We start from the raw sequence: 20,926 nt of genomic DNA on the forward strand, positions 1-20,926 counted from the left end.
GTGTGTGAAGATGTAGGTAGGCCTGAATTAGGCCTTTGTTACAGTGTTGATAATATATTGTGCCATCTACAAAATTAGGCGCCCGCCTGCCTGCCTGCCTGCCTGCCTGCCTGCCTGCCTGCTGTCAGCACTTGGTATTTAAATTGAAGTATCCAATGAGTACTTCTGCCATACATAGCACATTTGTGACCACCGCATGCATGAATTCTTTTGGAAAGCATTGTTTCCCTTTTGTGGACCAGACCACCGACTTTCAAATGCGGTGTAGATATGATATGTATTTGAAAAAAAAGGAAAACTGGTGTCTGTGCTGCTCTCGAATCTGCTTGTCTTGTCCATCTGCACCTGTGTGAGGAGGAGGAGTATTCTAATGCCTTTGACCAACCTGGTGCGCTGCCTGCAGTGGATAGAATCTTAGCACGGAACCTTCACGTGCAGTCACAATGGGAGTGGTGGGTGTGTCAAAGTAGGCGGAGTTATGCAGATTCAAAGCGCGTTGTGCGCAGCGTGAACGATCACACACAGAGACACACACACAGACACACACCCACCTACCCCCCCCCCCCCACACACCCACACCAGAGCTGTCATTGGGAATACACCCAGAGTTTCTGAAAATGTCTTCCCTGCGGCAATCTTTGGCTATGTCTCCACCATGGGTGTCGGTTGTAGGCCTTGGTGCGGCCCACGCGGCAAAGTGTTTCCAGTATCGCTTCTCGGCCTCCTCACGGCTAAGATGTAGTGTAGTATCTGTTCTTGTCAGTTTAATATCTGATACGTCCCCTATGTGGGGACCACATATTAAATGGCTTTTTGGAACCGGGAGATGGACTAGGAGCTTGCTCTGTCCACTCCACGCATTGACCCGTTCTTGCAGACTTTCCGGGAACAGTGCACATCTTCTCTGATCCGGTTTCTAAAAACAGAATGAATTGAAATCAGCACGAGCAAGTTGTCCTTTAACCCTTTATGGGAATTTGTTTCAGGGTCAAAAAAGCACATTTCTCATGCCAAATGTAACGTTTTGCTTGATTTCTCCTGGCCAATTGCAACATTTTGTGTGCCGTGCCGTGCCGTGCCTTGCTTTCACCTAGGTATGTCAAGCATTGTATTGCATCCAATATGCAAGCAATCAATCAATCAATCAATTAATCAATCAATCAGTCTTTGTAGGTTGCAACAGGTGTGTGAAGATGTAGGTAGGCCTGAATTAGGCCTTTGTTACAGTGTTGATAATATATTGTGCCATCTACAAAATTAGGCGCCCGCCTGCCTGCCTGCCTGCCTGCCTGCCTGCCTGCCTGCTGTCAGCACTTGGTATTTAAATTGAAGTATCCAATGAGTACTTCTGCCATACATAGCACATTTGTGACCACCGCATGCATGAATTCTTTTGGAAAGCATTGTTTCCCTTTTGTGGACCAGACCACCGACTTTCAAATGCGGTGTAGATATGATATGTATTTGAAAAAAAAGGAAAACTGGTGTCTGTGCTGCTCTCGAATCTGCTTGTCTTGTCCATCTGCACCTGTGTGAGGAGGAGGAGTATTCTAATGCCTTTGACCAACCTGGTGCGCTGCCTGCAGTGGATAGAATCTTAGCACGGAACCTTCACGTGCAGTCACAATGGGAGTGGTGGGTGTGTCAAAGTAGGCGGAGTTATGCAGATTCAAAGCGCGTTGTGCGCAGCGTGAACGATCACACACAGAGACACACACACAGACACACACCCACCTACCCCCCCCCCCCCCACACAGCCACACCAGAGCTGTCATTGGGAATACACCCAGAGTTTCTGAAAATGTCTTCCCTGCGGCAATCTTTGGCTATGTCTCCACCATGGGTGTCGGTTGTAGGCCTTGGTGCGGCCCATGCGGCAAAGCATTTCCAGTATCGCTTCTCGGCCTCCTCACGGCTAAGATGTAGTGTAGTATCTGTTCTTGTCAGTTTAATATCTGATACGTCCCCTATGTGGGGACCACATATTAAATGGCTTTTTGGAACCGGGAGATGGACTAGGAGCTTGCTCTGTCCACTCCACGCATTGACCCGTTCTTGCAGACTTTCCGGGAACAGTGCACATCTTCTCTGATCCGGTTTCTAAAAACAGAATGAATTGAAATCAGCACGAGCAAGTTGTCCTTTAACCCTTTATGGGAATTTGTTTCAGGGTCAAAAAAGCACATTTCTCATGCCAAATGTAACGTTTTGCTTGATTTCTCCTGGCCAATTGCAACATTTTGTGTGCCGTGCCGTGCCGTGCCTTGCTTTCACCTAGGTATGTCAAGCATTGTATTGCATCCAATATGCAAGCAATCAATCAATCAATCAATTAATCAATCAATCAGTCTTTGTAGGTTGCAACAGGTGTGTGAAGATGTAGGTAGGCCTGAATTAGGCCTTTGTTACAGTGTTGATAATATATTGTGCCATCTACAAAATTAGGCGCCTGCCTGCCTGCCTGCCTGCCTGCCTGCCTGCCTGCTGTCAGCACTTGGTATTTAAATTGAAGTATCCAATGAGTACTTCTGCCATACATAGCACATTTGTGACCACCGCATGCATGAATTCTTTTGGAAAGCATTGTTTCCCTTTTGTGGACCAGACCACCGACTTTCAAATGCGGTGTAGATATGATATGTATTTGAAAAAAAAGGAAAACTGGTGTCTGTGCTGCTCTCGAATCTGCTTGTCTTGTCCATCTGCACCTGTGTGAGGAGGAGGAGTATTCTAATGCCTTTGACCAACCTGGTGCGCTGCCTGCAGTGGATAGAATCTTAGCACGGAACCTTCACGTGCAGTCACAATGGGAGTGGTGGGTGTGTCAAAGTAGGCGGAGTTATGCAGATTCAAAGCGCGTTGTGCGCAGCGTGAACGATCACACACAGAGACACACACACAGACACACACCCACCTACCCCCCCCCCCCACACACCCACACCAGAGCTGTCATTGGGAATACACCCAGAGTTTCTGAAAATGTCTTCCCTGCGGCAATCTTTGGCTATGTCTCCACCACGGGTGTCGGTTGTAGGCCTTAGTGCGGCCCACGCGGCAAAGTGTTTCCAGTATCGCTTCTCGGCCTCATGGCTGCGATCAATCAGTCTAACTGAGAGATTGTAGTCAGGTCGGGTGCTTTCGGTACCCTCTCTCTCGGCCTGGGGGGATCGCTCCTCTTCGGAGGGGCTTCACCCCCCTGCTGCTATAGGGAGAGAGGATTAGTCCGGAGCAACGAGTTGCGATCGCCTTAAAAGGGCGCTAGCCTTTTTTTGTGTGTTTACAGCTGGAGTTCTTTTTCGGAAGGATGCCGGCTGCACTTACCTTTGCATCGGGAGAACCCCGGATGAGGAACACGGTCCGTATCGAGGTCTTGGAGAGATACAGGAAGGAGAAAGAAATCCGCTACGTTTGCAACACCGTCCTTCTTGGGATCCTGGAGTTCGGCAGAGAGGACATCTTCTGTTTTCAGGACAATGAGCAGAAAGGTACTTATACTATTACCTTTAGGAGCCATGGTTGTTGTCAGCAGTTGGTCCAAAAGGTGAATGACAACATCTGTGCTGATGAACTGGAGGGCCTGGTCTTCTCCCTGCTTTTCGTCCAAGAGGAGGTACAAATGATTGTTTTCTTTCCAAATCCTTTTGTTGAAGTATTGGACATTTTAACCTGTTTGCGTCGCTATTGCGATGAAGTAACCTTTCAAGGGAATGTTAAAAACGCCGTTGGTTTCTGGTGTGGCAAGCGGAAATTCCTGGTGCGGCTGAAGAAAAATCCTGAGGGCTTTGGAGGAACAGAGCATCCCCCCTCTACCATCACCATTGGGAAGAGCCGTGGCTACTTATTCTACACAGGTATGCCTATGTATTGCAGGAACTGTGGCAAGATGGGGCATACCCAAGGTAATTGTGTGGAAAGAAGGGCATTCCGCTGCAATAATTGTGGCCAACTCGGACACTTAATGAAGGATTGCCCTCAAAAGAAGGCTTGTAACCTATGCGGGGAGGATGGACATATGTTCCGAGGATGCCCACATAGGACCAAAGTCCGTACGTATGCAGAGGCGGCTGAGAGACCCGTGCCAAGGCAGGAACCAGCTATTGTCCCGGTCCATGCTGTGCTGAATATCCCAGAGACCGGAGTAAGGCCTGAGCCAAGTCCCACTGTTCCTACAGCAGGGGAGGCGGCTGAGAAGGCCAAGGGCGCAGAGGAGAAGGTGGGGACGGAGCAGGAGTGTGGTGGCCCTCAGGGAGGCCCTCCTGTGTCGAAGTCCCGGAAAAAGGGCGGAGGGCGGACCACCCAGAGACTGGAGCAGGGGGACTCTCCCGTTGGGGAGGTAACCCTTGTGTCGAAGGTCTCGAATGAGACTGGTGTGTTGGAGCAGAGCGCCCCCACTATGTTGGCGGTGGGGGGCACTGTGGCGAAGACCCCAGTCTTTCCCAGGGACTCGAGCCAGCAGACCACAGTTTTTTCTCCTACAGGTGATGGTGTGGATACGGTCATCGTGTCAGATCTGGAGGTCCCCCAGGAAGTAAGAGGCCATGTAGCTATCACAGAGGACGACTGCACGAGTGAGCTGTCTGAGCCGTCTGGAAAGAAGCTGCGGGGGGATACTCTTCTGGAGGCCAATCCAGAATCTCCGGATGTGTGTTTTCCCAGCGGAGACATGTGGCTGAACACGGACTCTTCTGGGTATCCACTGCCTGGTTCCTCGGATCCCCAGAACATTGACTCTCTTCCTTCACTGCCAGAAGTGATTGATGATTACATGGAAACCATTGAGGATAGCTCTCCTCCCCCATGACATAAATGCCATCCATGAGGTGTCTCTCACTTAATGTGAGATCTCTAAAGAGCCCTGTCCGCAGGGCTGCTCTTTTTGATTTTTTTGAAACATTAGACTTTGACATATGTTTTTTACAGGAGTGTGGTCTGCAGCATGGAATCCGGTATAACGAGATAAAAAAGGACTGGAAACTAGGGCCCTCTGTATGGTCGGGCTCAAACGAGAACAAGTCTGCTGGTGTGGGTCTGCTCTGCCGAGGTAATAACATCATCATCTCCTCTGTTACTGAGATTGTACCCGGCAGAGCTATCCTAGTACATTTGTGTTTTAATAATTTTAATTTCCGTGTCATTAATGTGTACGCTCCACCAGATAAACAGGAGCGTATACGTTTGTTTGAAATTTTACCGGTTTTCTGTGTAGGGTCATCTCCTCTCTTAATAGCCGGGGATTTTAATTGCCTGAATGTGAATGAGCGCCGAGGAGGGGGTGACCCAATCCGTAAGATAGATAAGTCGTGTTTTTTACTAAATAGCTTGCAGACTGATTTTAAGTTATGCGATGCCTGGAGGTCGCTTTCGCCGACGGACCCAGGATTTACATGGTCCGGTCGGGGAGTGGCTTCCAGGATCGATTTTATGTTTTTATCTGAGGATTTTAGCCCTGTACAATTTGTTTTAATGCCTAATTTATTCTCTGATCATAAAATTTTAAGCTTAAAGATAGAGTATCAAGGAGAGCTGAGGATAAATAGAGGTTTATGGCGCCTGGGAGTCCATTTGCTGGAAGACCCTCAGGTGAGGTCAGACTTCTGTAACGCCTACCAGGAATGGAGACAGCTAAGGCCTCCATATATTAAAATCCTATCCTGGTGGGAAGTGATCAAAGATAAAATAAGGTTTTTTTTTATCAGGGCTGGAAAGAGGAAGGCGCGGCTGAAAAAGCAGATTTATGTAAATTTAAATATGAGACTGCAAACTCTCCATAAATTTAAAGAGATAGGACTAGAGGTGGAAGATGATATTGCAAGCCTAAAAACTGAAATACAATTGTGCCTAGATCAAAAAGGTAAAGAAATAATTTTTAATTCCAAAGTGAAACATTTAGAAGAAGGTGAGAAGTGTACACGTTTCTTTTTTAAAAAAGTGATGGAGAAAAAGGAGACGATCACCTGTCTTGATGGAGAAACAACTGTGGAAGGTATGAAGAAGGTGGCTTTTAATTTTTATAGAGACCTTTTTAGTAAAAAAAGTGTAAATAATGTGTTTTTACAAGATGCTCTTAATATCCTAGATTTTAAGTTAAGTTCTGTAGACCAGGGGTTTTTAATAGATGATGTCAGCATGGAAGAACTTTTTAGTGTTTTTAAAAGTTTTTCAAAAGGGAAAGCCCCAGGAGCAGATGGTCTACCTGTTGAATTTTATTTGACTTTTTGGGATGTTTTAAAGGAGGATCTTTTAGCACTTTTTAAAGAGGTTTTTATGTGTTCAGAGCTGCCGAAGTCATGGAGGAGGGGGATAGTGTCCTTAATTTATAAGAAAAAGGGCGCTCGTGATGACCTCAAGAATTGGAGGCCTATCACCCTCCTCAACATGGATTATAAAGTTTTAGCCAAAATTATTGCTTGTCGTTTTAAAACTGTTATTAATAAACTGATACAACCCGAACAAGTATGTGGAGTACCAGGGAGGAATATTGCTGAGATTTTAAATGTGATCAGAGATGTAATATGGTACTCTAGGGATAGAAGTCAGAGCCTGGCCCTGTTGGCGCTGGACTTTGAAAAGGCGTTTGACAGGGTCTCGCATGAGTATCTTTTTAAAGTTTTAAAACAAATGGCGATCCCCGACATGTTTTTATCTCGTATTATGATTTTATATAATAATGTGTTTTCTCAAATTTCTGTCAATGGCTTTTTAACAGATTTTATCCCGTTGGAATCCGGAGTGAAGCAGGGGTGTCCATTATCCCCAATTCTTTTTATTTGTGCTATGGAACCCCTGCTGTGTATGATCCGGAGAGACAAAGTGGTCCGAGGGGTTCCTATTCCGGGTGGAGGAGGGGCCCAAGTCAAAGTATTTGCCTACATGGATGATGTTACTGCCATCTGTACAGACCCTGCTTCACTTCGGAGAGTGGTAATGTGCACCAATTTTTTTAGTCAGGCTTCAGGTTTTAAAATGAATTTTAATAAAACTGAATGTTTGATTTTGGGTTCCTGGGATACAAATGACCTACCAGCAGTGAAATTGAAGCACGACAATGTTAAAATCTTGGGAATTGTATTTGACGCTAAAAATGATGGACACGTGAGCTGGGAGGAGGTACAACATAAAATAGTGAAAAAACTCTCCTTCTGGAATTTGAGAAGCTTGTCAATTGAGGGAAAAATTTTAATCATTAAATCTGTTTTGTTGCCAATGATGCTTTATATTGCCATGGTATATCCCCCTTCTGAGTTGATGCTAAAAAAACTAACTCGATGTATCTTTATGTTCATTTGGGGATCAAAAATGGAAAAGCTGAGGCGAACGGAGATGTATAAAAAACAACAAAATGGAGGAAAAGATGTCCCTGACTTGCATCTGTATTTGTATGTAAATTTCTTTTGTTTTTGTTTTAAAGTTTTTAACACTAATTCTACTTTTAGTCTGTTTTTAAAATATACTTGTGGTTTTATTTTTAAAAAATGGTTCAGACCATGTTTATCAGCACCCATTTTATTATGCCCGCCCAAGCATTTTATTGTTTTAGAAAAGGTGATAAGGACTCATAAATTAAAGGACTTGGATGCCGATCTCCTTCTGGACAGAAGAAAATTGATGGTTCATCTGAGAAGAGAAGAAGGAGTGTCCCCTGTGAGCAACTTCTCATGGAGTAGATCCAAGCGTGTGTGGAGGAACGTCTTTGGGAAATTCTTGGCCAACATTCACAAAGACCTTGCATGGATGGCTGCCCGCCAGTGCCTCCCAACCAGAGACTTCCAGCATAGGAGAGGCCTGGCGGCGCGGGCAAAGTGCCCAAGAGACTCTTGCCGAGAGGATGAGACTGTTTTACACCTTTTTTGGAACTGCTGTTTTGCACAAGAACTTTGGGGGAGATTTGGGATACTTTTAAAATGGGTATGTGGTCTTAAAGATTTTAGCTATGAGTATGTTTTATATGGACTTTTTAATTGCCCCACTACACACCAGTTCAAAATATGCTGGTGTATAATAAACTGTGCCAAAAATGCAATCTGGAAAGTGAGAAACATTCTACTTTTTAACCGTGATTTTATCTCTGTTAATGATTGTATTAAATTGGCTTTTAGTGAAATGTTTATTTATTTTTTAAAGGATGTTAAAGATGTGGGGAAGAAAGAAGCGAATCGTAGATGGTGTTTTTATATGTGGAATACTGTTTTATATTAAGTTGTTTCATGTTGTTGTATTTTATTATTGTAATTTTTTATGTTTCTTTTGCACAAAAGGTTTCAAATTTTCTTGTTCTATGTCTTATGACTAAATAAAATTTTGTTGAAACCTTATCTGTTCTTGTCAGTTTAATATCTGATACGTCCCCTATGTGGGGACCACATATTAAATGGCTTTTTGGAACCGGGAGATGGACTAGGAGCTTGCTCTGTCCACTCCACGCATTGACCCGTTCTTGCAGACTTTCCGGGAACAGTGCACATCTTCTCTGATCCGGTTTCTAAAAACAGAATGAATTGAAATCAGCACGAGCAAGTTGTCCTTTAACCCTTTATGGGAATTTGTTTCAGGGTCAAAAAAGCACATTTCTCATGCCAAATGTAACGTTTTGCTTGATTTCTCCTGGCCAATTGCAACATTTTGTGTGCCGTGCCGTGCCGTGCCTTGCTTTCACCTAGGTATGTCAAGCATTGTATTGCATCCAATATGCAAGCAATCAATCAATCAATCAATTAATCAATCAATCAGTCTTTGTAGGTTGCAACAGGTGTGTGAAGATGTAGGTAGGCCTGAATTAGGCCTTTGTTACAGTGTTGATAATATATTGTGCCATCTACAAAATTAGGCGCCCGCCTGCCTGCCTGCCTGCCTGCCTGCCTGCCTGCCTGCTGTCAGCACTTGGTATTTAAATTGAAGTATCCAATGAGTACTTCTGCCATACATAGCACATTTGTGACCACCGCATGCATGAATTCTTTTGGAAAGCATTGTTTCCCTTTTGTGGACCAGACCACCGACTTTCAAATGCGGTGTAGATATGATATGTATTTGAAAAAAAAGGAAAACTGGTGTCTGTGCTGCTCTCGAATCTGCTTGTCTTGTCCATCTGCACCTGTGTGAGGAGGAGGAGTATTCTAATGCCTTTGACCAACCTGGTGCGCTGCCTGCAGTGGATAGAATCTTAGCACGGAACCTTCACGTGCAGTCACAATGGGAGTGGTGGGTGTGTCAAAGTAGGCGGAGTTATGCAGATTCAAAGCGCGTTGTGCGCAGCGTGAACGATCACACACAGAGACACACACACAGACACACACCCACCTACCCCCCCCCCCCCCACACACCCACACCAGAGCTGTCATTGGGAATACACCCAGAGTTTCTGAAAATGTCTTCCCTGCGGCAATCTTTGGCTATGTCTCCACCACGGGTGTCGGTTGTAGGCCTTAGTGCGGCCCACGCGGCAAAGTGTTTCCAGTATCGCTTCTCGGCCTCATGGCTGCGATCAATCAGTCTAACTGAGAGATTGTAGTCAGGTCGGGTGCTTTCGGTACCCTCTCTCTCGGCCTGGGGGGATCGCTCCTCTTCGGAGGGGCTTCACCCCCCTGCTGCTATAGGGAGAGAGGATTAGTCCGGAGCAACGAGTTGCGATCGCCTTAAAAGGGCGCTAGCCTTTTTTTGTGTGTTTACAGCTGGAGTTCTTTTTCGGAAGGATGCCGGCTGCACTTACCTTTGCATCGGGAGAACCCCGGATGAGGAACACGGTCCGTATCGAGGTCTTGGAGAGATACAGGAAGGAGAAAGAAATCCGCTACGTTTGCAACACCGTCCTTCTTGGGATCCTGGAGTTCGGCAGAGAGGACATCTTCTGTTTTCAGGACAATGAGCAGAAAGGTACTTATACTATTACCTTTAGGAGCCATGGTTGTTGTCAGCAGTTGGTCCAAAAGGTGAATGACAACATCTGTGCTGATGAACTGGAGGGCCTGGTCTTCTCCCTGCTTTTCGTCCAAGAGGAGGTACAAATGATTGTTTTCTTTCCAAATCCTTTTGTTGAAGTATTGGACATTTTAACCTGTTTGCGTCGCTATTGCGATGAAGTAACCTTTCAAGGGAATGTTAAAAACGCCGTTGGTTTCTGGTGTGGCAAGCGGAAATTCCTGGTGCGGCTGAAGAAAAATCCTGAGGGCTTTGGAGGAACAGAGCATCCCCCCTCTACCATCACCATTGGGAAGAGCCGTGGCTACTTATTCTACACAGGTATGCCTATGTATTGCAGGAACTGTGGCAAGATGGGGCATACCCAAGGTAATTGTGTGGAAAGAAGGGCATTCCGCTGCAATAATTGTGGCCAACTCGGACACTTAATGAAGGATTGCCCTCAAAAGAAGGCTTGTAACCTATGCGGGGAGGATGGACATATGTTCCGAGGATGCCCACATAGGACCAAAGTCCGTACGTATGCAGAGGCGGCTGAGAGACCCGTGCCAAGGCAGGAACCAGCTATTGTCCCGGTCCATGCTGTGCTGAATATCCCAGAGACCGGAGTAAGGCCTGAGCCAAGTCCCACTGTTCCTACAGCAGGGGAGGCGGCTGAGAAGGCCAAGGGCGCAGAGGAGAAGGTGGGGACGGAGCAGGAGTGTGGTGGCCCTCAGGGAGGCCCTCCTGTGTCGAAGTCCCGGAAAAAGGGCGGAGGGCGGACCACCCAGAGACTGGAGCAGGGGGACTCTCCCGTTGGGGAGGTAACCCTTGTGTCGAAGGTCTCGAATGAGACTGGTGTGTTGGAGCAGAGCGCCCCCACTATGTTGGCGGTGGGGGGCACTGTGGCGAAGACCCCAGTCTTTCCCAGGGACTCGAGCCAGCAGACCACAGTTTTTTCTCCTACAGGTGATGGTGTGGATACGGTCATCGTGTCAGATCTGGAGGTCCCCCAGGAAGTAAGAGGCCATGTAGCTATCACAGAGGACGACTGCACGAGTGAGCTGTCTGAGCCGTCTGGAAAGAAGCTGCGGGGGGATACTCTTCTGGAGGCCAATCCAGAATCTCCGGATGTGTGTTTTCCCAGCGGAGACATGTGGCTGAACACGGACTCTTCTGGGTATCCACTGCCTGGTTCCTCGGATCCCCAGAACATTGACTCTCTTCCTTCACTGCCAGAAGTGATTGATGATTACATGGAAACCATTGAGGATAGCTCTCCTCCCCCATGACATAAATGCCATCCATGAGGTGTCTCTCACTTAATGTGAGATCTCTAAAGAGCCCTGTCCGCAGGGCTGCTCTTTTTGATTTTTTTGAAACATTAGACTTTGACATATGTTTTTTACAGGAGTGTGGTCTGCAGCATGGAATCCGGTATAACGAGATAAAAAAGGACTGGAAACTAGGGCCCTCTGTATGGTCGGGCTCAAACGAGAACAAGTCTGCTGGTGTGGGTCTGCTCTGCCGAGGTAATAACATCATCATCTCCTCTGTTACTGAGATTGTACCCGGCAGAGCTATCCTAGTACATTTGTGTTTTAATAATTTTAATTTCCGTGTCATTAATGTGTACGCTCCACCAGATAAACAGGAGCGTATACGTTTGTTTGAAATTTTACCGGTTTTCTGTGTAGGGTCATCTCCTCTCTTAATAGCCGGGGATTTTAATTGCCTGAATGTGAATGAGCGCCGAGGAGGGGGTGACCCAATCCGTAAGATAGATAAGTCGTGTTTTTTACTAAATAGCTTGCAGACTGATTTTAAGTTATGCGATGCCTGGAGGTCGCTTTCGCCGACGGACCCAGGATTTACATGGTCCGGTCGGGGAGTGGCTTCCAGGATCGATTTTATGTTTTTATCTGAGGATTTTAGCCCTGTACAATTTGTTTTAATGCCTAATTTATTCTCTGATCATAAAATTTTAAGCTTAAAGATAGAGTATCAAGGAGAGCTGAGGATAAATAGAGGTTTATGGCGCCTGGGAGTCCATTTGCTGGAAGACCCTCAGGTGAGGTCAGACTTCTGTAACGCCTACCAGGAATGGAGACAGCTAAGGCCTCCATATATTAAAATCCTATCCTGGTGGGAAGTGATCAAAGATAAAATAAGGTTTTTTTTTATCAGGGCTGGAAAGAGGAAGGCGCGGCTGAAAAAGCAGATTTATGTAAATTTAAATATGAGACTGCAAACTCTCCATAAATTTAAAGAGATAGGACTAGAGGTGGAAGATGATATTGCAAGCCTAAAAACTGAAATACAATTGTGCCTAGATCAAAAAGGTAAAGAAATAATTTTTAATTCCAAAGTGAAACATTTAGAAGAAGGTGAGAAGTGTACACGTTTCTTTTTTAAAAAAGTGATGGAGAAAAAGGAGACGATCACCTGTCTTGATGGAGAAACAACTGTGGAAGGTATGAAGAAGGTGGCTTTTAATTTTTATAGAGACCTTTTTAGTAAAAAAAGTGTAAATAATGTGTTTTTACAAGATGCTCTTAATATCCTAGATTTTAAGTTAAGTTCTGTAGACCAGGGGTTTTTAATAGATGATGTCAGCATGGAAGAACTTTTTAGTGTTTTTAAAAGTTTTTCAAAAGGGAAAGCCCCAGGAGCAGATGGTCTACCTGTTGAATTTTATTTGACTTTTTGGGATGTTTTAAAGGAGGATCTTTTAGCACTTTTTAAAGAGGTTTTTATGTGTTCAGAGCTGCCGAAGTCATGGAGGAGGGGGATAGTGTCCTTAATTTATAAGAAAAAGGGCGCTCGTGATGACCTCAAGAATTGGAGGCCTATCACCCTCCTCAACATGGATTATAAAGTTTTAGCCAAAATTATTGCTTGTCGTTTTAAAACTGTTATTAATAAACTGATACAACCCGAACAAGTATGTGGAGTACCAGGGAGGAATATTGCTGAGATTTTAAATGTGATCAGAGATGTAATATGGTACTCTAGGGATAGAAGTCAGAGCCTGGCCCTGTTGGCGCTGGACTTTGAAAAGGCGTTTGACAGGGTCTCGCATGAGTATCTTTTTAAAGTTTTAAAACAAATGGCGATCCCCGACATGTTTTTATCTCGTATTATGATTTTATATAATAATGTGTTTTCTCAAATTTCTGTCAATGGCTTTTTAACAGATTTTATCCCGTTGGAATCCGGAGTGAAGCAGGGGTGTCCATTATCCCCAATTCTTTTTATTTGTGCTATGGAACCCCTGCTGTGTATGATCCGGAGAGACAAAGTGGTCCGAGGGGTTCCTATTCCGGGTGGAGGAGGGGCCCAAGTCAAAGTATTTGCCTACATGGATGATGTTACTGCCATCTGTACAGACCCTGCTTCACTTCGGAGAGTGGTAATGTGCACCAATTTTTTTAGTCAGGCTTCAGGTTTTAAAATGAATTTTAATAAAACTGAATGTTTGATTTTGGGTTCCTGGGATACAAATGACCTACCAGCAGTGAAATTGAAGCACGACAATGTTAAAATCTTGGGAATTGTATTTGACGCTAAAAATGATGGACACGTGAGCTGGGAGGAGGTACAACATAAAATAGTGAAAAAACTCTCCTTCTGGAATTTGAGAAGCTTGTCAATTGAGGGAAAAATTTTAATCATTAAATCTGTTTTGTTGCCAATGATGCTTTATATTGCCATGGTATATCCCCCTTCTGAGTTGATGCTAAAAAAACTAACTCGATGTATCTTTATGTTCATTTGGGGATCAAAAATGGAAAAGCTGAGGCGAACGGAGATGTATAAAAAACAACAAAATGGAGGAAAAGATGTCCCTGACTTGCATCTGTATTTGTATGTAAATTTCTTTTGTTTTTGTTTTAAAGTTTTTAACACTAATTCTACTTTTAGTCTGTTTTTAAAATATACTTGTGGTTTTATTTTTAAAAAATGGTTCAGACCATGTTTATCAGCACCCATTTTATTATGCCCGCCCAAGCATTTTATTGTTTTAGAAAAGGTGATAAGGACTCATAAATTAAAGGACTTGGATGCCGATCTCCTTCTGGACAGAAGAAAATTGATGGTTCATCTGAGAAGAGAAGAAGGAGTGTCCCCTGTGAGCAACTTCTCATGGAGTAGATCCAAGCGTGTGTGGAGGAACGTCTTTGGGAAATTCTTGGCCAACATTCACAAAGACCTTGCATGGATGGCTGCCCGCCAGTGCCTCCCAACCAGAGACTTCCAGCATAGGAGAGGCCTGGCGGCGCGGGCAAAGTGCCCAAGAGACTCTTGCCGAGAGGATGAGACTGTTTTACACCTTTTTTGGAACTGCTGTTTTGCACAAGAACTTTGGGGGAGATTTGGGATACTTTTAAAATGGGTATGTGGTCTTAAAGATTTTAGCTATGAGTATGTTTTATATGGACTTTTTAATTGCCCCACTACACACCAGTTCAAAATATGCTGGTGTATAATAAACTGTGCCAAAAATGCAATCTGGAAAGTGAGAAACATTCTACTTTTTAACCGTGATTTTATCTCTGTTAATGATTGTATTAAATTGGCTTTTAGTGAAATGTTTATTTATTTTTTAAAGGATGTTAAAGATGTGGGGAAGAAAGAAGCGAATCGTAGATGGTGTTTTTATATGTGGAATACTGTTTTATATTAAGTTGTTTCATGTTGTTGTATTTTATTATTGTAATTTTTTATGTTTCTTTTGCACAAAAGGTTTCAAATTTTCTTGTTCTATGTCTTATGACTAAATAAAATTTTGTTGAAACCTTATCTGTTCTTGTCAGTTTAATATCTGATACGTCCCCTATGTGGGGACCACATATTAAATGGCTTTTTGGAACCGGGAGATGGACTAGGAGCTTGCTCTGTCCACTCCACGCATTGACCCGTTCTTGCAGACTTTCCGGGAACAGTGCACATCTTCTCTGATCCGGTTTCTAAAAACAGAATGAATTGAAATCAGCACGAGCAAGTTGTCCTTTAACCCTTTATGGGAATTTGTTTCAGGGTCAAAAAAGCACATTTCTCATGCCAAATGTAACGTTTTGCTTGATTTCTCCTGGCCAATTGCAACATTTTGTGTGCCGTGCCGTGCCGTGCCTTGCTTTCACCTAGGTATGTCAAGCATTGTATTGCATCCAATATGCAAGCAATCAATCAATCAATCAATTAATCAATCAATCAGTCTTTGTAGGTTGCAACAGGTGTGTGAAGATGTAGGTAGGCCTGAATTAGGCCTTTGTTACAGTGTTGATAATATATTGTGCCATCTACAAAATTAGGCGCCCGCCTGCCTGCCTGCCTGCCTGCCTGCCTGCCTGCCTGCTGTCAGCACTTGGTATTTAAATTGAAGTATCCAATGAGTACTTCTGCCATACATAGCACATTTGTGACCACCGCATGCATGAATTCTTTTGGAAAGCATTGTTTCCCTTTTGTGGACCAGACCACCGACTTTCAAATGCGGTGTAGATATGATATGTATTTGAAAAAAAAGGAAAACTGGTGTCTGTGCTGCTCTCGAATCTGCTTGTCTTGTCCATCTGCACCTGTGTGAGGAGGAGGAGTATTCTAATGCCTTTGACCAACCTGGTGCGCTGCCTGCAGTGGATAGAATCTTAGCACGGAACCTTCACGTGCAGTCACAATGGGAGTGGTGGGTGTGTCAAAGTAGGCGGAGTTATGCAGATTCAAAGCGCGTTGTGCGCAGCGTGAACGATCACACACAGAGACACACACACAGACACACACCCACCTACCCCCCCCCCCCCCCACACACCCACACCAGAGCTGTCATTGGGAATACACCCAGAGTTTCTGAAAATGTCTTCCCTGCGGCAATCTTTGGCTATGTCTCCACCATGGGTGTCGGTTGTAGGCCTTGGTGCGGCCCATGCGGCAAAGCATTTCCAGTATCGCTTCTCGGCCTCCTCACGGCTAAGATGTAGTGTAGTATCTGTTCTTGTCAGTTTAATATCTGATACGTCCCCTATGTGGGGACCACATATTAAATGGCTTTTTGGAACCGGGAGATGGACTAGGAGCTTGCTCTGTCCACTCCACGCATTGACCCGTTCTTGCAGACTTTCCGGGAACAGTGCACATCTTCTCTGATCCGGTTTCTAAAAACAGAATGAATTGAAATCAGCACGAGCAAGTTGTCCTTTAACCCTTTATGGGAATTTGTTTCAGGGTCAAAAAAGCACATTTCTCATGCCAAATGTAACGTTTTGCTTGATTTCTCCTGGCCAATTGCAACATTTTGTGTGCCGTGCCGTGCCGTGCCTTGCTTTCACCTAGGTATGTCAAGCATTGTATTGCATCCAATATGCAAGCAATCAATCAATCAATCAATTAATCAATCAATCAGTCTTTGTAGGTTGCAACAGGTGTGTGAAGATGTAGGTAGGCCTGAATTAGGCCTTTGTTACAGTGTTGATAATATATTGTGCCATCTACAAAATTAGGCGCCCGCCTGCCTGCCTGCCTGCCTGCCTGCCTGCCTGCCTGCTGTCAGCACTTGGTATTTAAATTGAAGTATCCAATGAGTACTTCTGCCATACATAGCACATTTGTGACCACCGCATGCATGAATTCTTTTGGAAAGCATTGTTTCCCTTTTGTGGACCAGACCACCGACTTTCAAATGCGGTGTAGATATGATATGTATTTGAAAAAAAAGGAAAACTGGTGTCTGTGCTGCTCTCGAATCTGCTTGTCTTGTCCATCTGCACCTGTGTGAGGAGGAGGAGTATTCTAATGCCTTTGACCAACCTGGTGCGCTGCCTGCAGTGGATAGAATCTTAGCACGGAACCTTCACGTGCAGTCACAATGGGAGTGGTGGGTGTGTCAAAGTAGGCGGAGTTATGCAGATTCAAAGCGCGTTGTGCGCAGCGTGAACGATCACACACAGAGACACACACACAGACACACACCCACCTACCCCCCCCCCCCACACACCCACACCAGAGCTGTCATTGGGAATACACCCAGAGTTTCTGAAAATGTCTTCCCTGCGGCAATCTTTGGCTATGTCTCCACCACGGGTGTCGGTTGTAGGCCTTAGTGCGGCCCACGCGGCAAAGTGTTTCCAGTATCGCTTCTCGGCCTCATGGCTGCGATCAATCAGTCTAACTGAGAGATTGTAGTCAGGTCGGGTGCTTTCGGTACCCTCTCTCTCGGCCTGGGGGGATCGCTCCTCTTCGGAGGGGCTTCACCCCCCTGCTGCTATAGGGAGAGAGGATTAGTCCGGAGCAACGAGTTGCGATCGCCTTAAAAGGGCGCTAGCCTTTTTTTGTGTGTTTACAGCTGGAGTTCTTTTTCGGAAGGATGCCGGCTGCACTTACCTTTGCATCGGGAGAACCCCGGATGAGGAACACGGTCCGTATCGAGGTCTTGGAGAGATACAGGAAGGAGAAAGAAATCCGCTACGTTTGCAACACCGTCCTTCTTGGGATCCTGGAGTTCGGCAGAGAGGACATCTTCTGTTTTCAGGACAATGAGCAGAAAGGTACTTATACTATTACCTTTAGGAGCCATGGTTGTTGTCAGCAGTTGGTCCAAAAGGTGAATGACAACATCTGTGCTGATGAACTGGAGGGCCTGGTCTTCTCCCTGCTTTTCGTCCAAGAGGAGGTACAAATGATTGTTTTCTTTCCAAATCCTTTTGTTGAAGTATTGGACATTTTAACCTGTTTGCGTCGCTATTGCGATGAAGTAACCTTTCAAGGGAATGTTAAAAACGCCGTTGGTTTCTGGTGTGGCAAGCGGAAATTCCTGGTGCGGCTGAAGAAAAATCCTGAGGGCTTTGGAGGAACAGAGCATCCCCCCTCTACCATCACCATTGGGAAGAGCCGTGGCTACTTATTCTACACAGGTATGCCTATGTATTGCAGGAACTGTGGCAAGATGGGGCATACCCAAGGTAATTGTGTGGAAAGAAGGGCATTCCGCTGCAATAATTGTGGCCAACTCGGACACTTAATGAAGGATTGCCCTCAAAAGAAGGCTTGTAACCTATGCGGGGAGGATGGACATATGTTCCGAGGATGCCCACATAGGACCAAAGTCCGTACGTATGCAGAGGCGGCTGAGAGACCCGTGCCAAGGCAGGAACCAGCTATTGTCCCGGTCCATGCTGTGCTGAATATCCCAGAGACCGGAGTAAGGCCTGAGCCAAGTCCCACTGTTCCTACAGCAGGGGAGGCGGCTGAGAAGGCCAAGGGCGCAGAGGAGAAGGTGGGGACGGAGCAGGAGTGTGGTGGCCCTCAGGGAGGCCCTCCTGTGTCGAAGTCCCGGAAAAAGGGCGGAGGGCGGACCACCCAGAGACTGGAGCAGGGGGACTCTCCCGTTGGGGAGGTAACCCTTGTGTCGAAGGTCTCGAATGAGACTGGTGTGTTGGAGCAGAGCGCCCCCACTATGTTGGCGGTGGGGGGCACTGTGGCGAAGACCCCAGTCTTTCCCAGGGACTCGAGCCAGCAGACCACAGTTTTTTCTCCTACAGGTGATGGTGTGGATACGGTCATCGTGTCAGATCTGGAGGTCCCCCAGGAAGTAAGAGGCCATGTAGCTATCACAGAGGACGACTGCACGAGTGAGCTGTCTGAGCCGTCTGGAAAGAAGCTGCGGGGGGATACTCTTCTGGAGGCCAATCCAGAATCTCCGGATGTGTGTTTTCCCAGCGGAGACATGTGGCTGAACACGGACTCTTCTGGGTATCCACTGCCTGGTTCCTCGGATCCCCAGAACATTGACTCTCTTCCTTCACTGCCAGAAGTGATTGATGATTACATGGAAACCATTGAGGATAGCTCTCCTCCCCCATGACATAAATGCCATCCATGAGGTGTCTCTCACTTAATGTGAGATCTCTAAAGAGCCCTGTCCGCAGGGCTGCTCTTTTTGATTTTTTTGAAACATTAGACTTTGACATATGTTTTTTACAGGAGTGTGGTCTGCAGCATGGAATCCGGTATAACGAGATAAAAAAGGACTGGAAACTAGGGCCCTCTGTATGGTCGGGCTCAAACGAGAACAAGTCTGCTGGTGTGGGTCTGCTCTGCCGAGGTAATAACATCATCATCTCCTCTGTTACTGAGATTGTACCCGGCAGAGCTATCCTAGTACATTTGTGTTTTAATAATTTTAATTTCCGTGTCATTAATGTGTACGCTCCACCAGATAAACAGGAGCGTATACGTTTGTTTGAAATTTTACCGGTTTTCTGTGTAGGGTCATCTCCTCTCTTAATAGCCGGGGATTTTAATTGCCTGAATGTGAATGAGCGCCGAGGAGGGGGTGACCCAATCCGTAAGATAGATAAGTCGTGTTTTTTACTAAATAGCTTGCAGACTGATTTTAAGTTATGCGATGCCTGGAGGTCGCTTTCGCCGACGGACCCAGGATTTACATGGTCCGGTCGGGGAGTGGCTTCCAGGATCGATTTTATGTTTTTATCTGAGGATTTTAGCCCTGTACAATTTGTTTTAATGCCTAATTTATTCTCTGATCATAAAATTTTAAGCTTAAAGATAGAGTATCAAGGAGAGCTGAGGATAAATAGAGGTTTATGGCGCCTGGGAGTCCATTTGCTGGAAGACCCTCAGGTGAGGTCAGACTTCTGTAACGCCTACCAGGAATGGAGACAGCTAAGGCCTCCATATATTAAAATCCTATCCTGGTGGGAAGTGATCAAAGATAAAATAAGGTTTTTTTTTATCAGGGCTGGAAAGAGGAAGGCGCGGCTGAAAAAGCAGATTTATGTAAATTTAAATATGAGACTGCAAACTCTCCATAAATTTAAAGAGATAGGACTAGAGGTGGAAGATGATATTGCAAGCCTAAAAACTGAAATACAATTGTGCCTAGATCAAAAAGGTAAAGAAATAATTTTTAATTCCAAAGTGAAACATTTAGAAGAAGGTGAGAAGTGTACACGTTTCTTTTTTAAAAAAGTGATGGAGAAAAAGGAGACGATCACCTGTCTTGATGGAGAAACAACTGTGGAAGGTATGAAGAAGGTGGCTTTTAATTTTTATAGAGACCTTTTTAGTAAAAAAAGTGTAAATAATGTGTTTTTACAAGATGCTCTTAATATCCTAGATTTTAAGTTAAGTTCTGTAGACCAGGGGTTTTTAATAGATGATGTCAGCATGGAAGAACTTTTTAGTGTTTTTAAAAGTTTTTCAAAAGGGAAAGCCCCAGGAGCAGATGGTCTACCTGTTGAATTTTATTTGACTTTTTGGGATGTTTTAAAGGAGGATCTTTTAGCACTTTTTAAAGAGGTTTTTATGTGTTCAGAGCTGCCGAAGTCATGGAGGAGGGGGATAGTGTCCTTAATTTATAAGAAAAAGGGCGCTCGTGATGACCTCAAGAATTGGAGGCCTATCACCCTCCTCAACATGGATTATAAAGTTTTAGCCAAAATTATTGCTTGTCGTTTTAAAACTGTTATTAATAAACTGATACAACCCGAACAAGTATGTGGAGTACCAGGGAGGAATATTGCTGAGATTTTAAATGTGATCAGAGATGTAATATGGTACTCTAGGGATAGAAGTCAGAGCCTGGCCCTGTTGGCGCTGGACTTTGAAAAGGCGTTTGACAGGGTCTCGCATGAGTATCTTTTTAAAGTTTTAAAACAAATGGCGATCCCCGACATGTTTTTATCTCGTATTATGATTTTATATAATAATGTGTTTTCTCAAATTTCTGTCAATGGCTTTTTAACAGATTTTATCCCGTTGGAATCCGGAGTGAAGCAGGGGTGTCCATTATCCCCAATTCTTTTTATTTGTGCTATGGAACCCCTGCTGTGTATGATCCGGAGAGACAAAGTGGTCCGAGGGGTTCCTATTCCGGGTGGAGGAGGGGCCCAAGTCAAAGTATTTGCCTACATGGATGATGTTACTGCCATCTGTACAGACCCTGCTTCACTTCGGAGAGTGGTAATGTGCACCAATTTTTTTAGTCAGGCTTCAGGTTTTAAAATGAATTTTA

General features: G+C 45.0%; 1 protein-coding gene, 3 non-coding genes and 2 pseudogenes across 3 annotated transcripts; all 6 read left to right on the forward strand.

Annotated features, from left to right (window-relative positions):
• The window catches only part of LOC143768002 (uncharacterized), a 579,067-nt gene that overhangs the window by 298,937 nt on the left and 259,204 nt on the right, over positions 1–20,926 (forward strand).
• LOC143771094 (U2 spliceosomal RNA) lies at positions 709–902 on the forward strand. Its single transcript, XR_013214989.1, has one exon. It is a non-coding gene; the product is annotated as a U2 spliceosomal RNA (small nuclear RNA).
• Positions 1,893–2,086, forward strand: LOC143771095 (U2 spliceosomal RNA). The gene has a single exon (XR_013214990.1). It is a non-coding gene; the product is annotated as a U2 spliceosomal RNA (small nuclear RNA).
• LOC143770732 (U2 spliceosomal RNA) lies at positions 8,265–8,465 on the forward strand (annotated as a pseudogene).
• On the forward strand, positions 14,650–14,850 carry LOC143770733 (U2 spliceosomal RNA; annotated as a pseudogene).
• On the forward strand, positions 15,842–16,035 carry LOC143771096 (U2 spliceosomal RNA). Its single transcript, XR_013214991.1, has one exon. It is a non-coding gene; the product is annotated as a U2 spliceosomal RNA (small nuclear RNA).

This window comes from Ranitomeya variabilis, chromosome 4 (genome assembly GCF_051348905.1).
Source record: "Ranitomeya variabilis isolate aRanVar5 chromosome 4, aRanVar5.hap1, whole genome shotgun sequence".
NCBI lineage: Eukaryota > Metazoa > Chordata > Amphibia > Anura > Dendrobatidae > Ranitomeya > Ranitomeya variabilis.